Here is an 813-nt window from a genome sequence, read left to right as displayed (position 1 = left end):
TTCCTGAGATCTCCCGTCTCTCTATGAACTTTGAGTGTGGGTGTGTGTGTGTGTGTGTGTGTGGTAATTAATTACATGGCTCTGGATATACATAATTTAATTGTGTACTGTGGCTGGGGTGTAGCTCAGTGGTAGTGCTTCCCTGACACGTGTGAAACCCTGGGTTCCATCTCCAGCATGGGGGTGGGGGGCCAGGAGACTACTAAGAAGCATTTTTTTTTTTTTTTTTTTGCCCAGAAAGTTCCCAAAGACTGATTGGTATTTTACAGTCATCAAGTATTGGTTATGGGTCATGGTTAAGCCACCTCTGCCTGATAATTGGTCAGTGGAAAATAAACCTAGAACCAGCATTTAAGTGTGGTCAGCGGGTCTCAGTGTCTCTTCATTTTTGGCCTGCTGAGGAGGGCATTGCTAAGAGGAATAACCCAAGAAGCTAATGGCTGTGAGTCATGGAGCAATAGCTAGCTGTTCTTGAAGCTTGGATATGTCCACCCCTGGGGTCTGTGTAGACCTCACTTCAATAGCCACTGTTATGTATAACCCACCCACCTTATGCCAATCTTTAGAAATAGCTTGATTCATCAGGTGTTATCATCCTCTTAGCACCTTTGCAAATGTTTTTTGAGGACTCTGCAGAACAGGAAGAAATTGACAAAATTTGCAGCTTAACCCTGCAGCAGTGGGGAAAGCGTCACCCTTTTTACTACTTTCCAGTTGTTAATCCTATTTTATGTAAAGTTGTTTAAATGTAATAATGTACTAATACACCCTTCCCCCTACACAGAATGACAGAACTGCTCAGGAACGTGCCAG

This window comes from Urocitellus parryii, unplaced genomic scaffold (assembly GCF_045843805.1).
Source record: "Urocitellus parryii isolate mUroPar1 unplaced genomic scaffold, mUroPar1.hap1 Scaffold_152, whole genome shotgun sequence".
NCBI classification, from domain to species: domain Eukaryota; kingdom Metazoa; phylum Chordata; class Mammalia; order Rodentia; family Sciuridae; genus Urocitellus; species Urocitellus parryii.
This window is presented reverse-complemented; position numbering follows the sequence as displayed.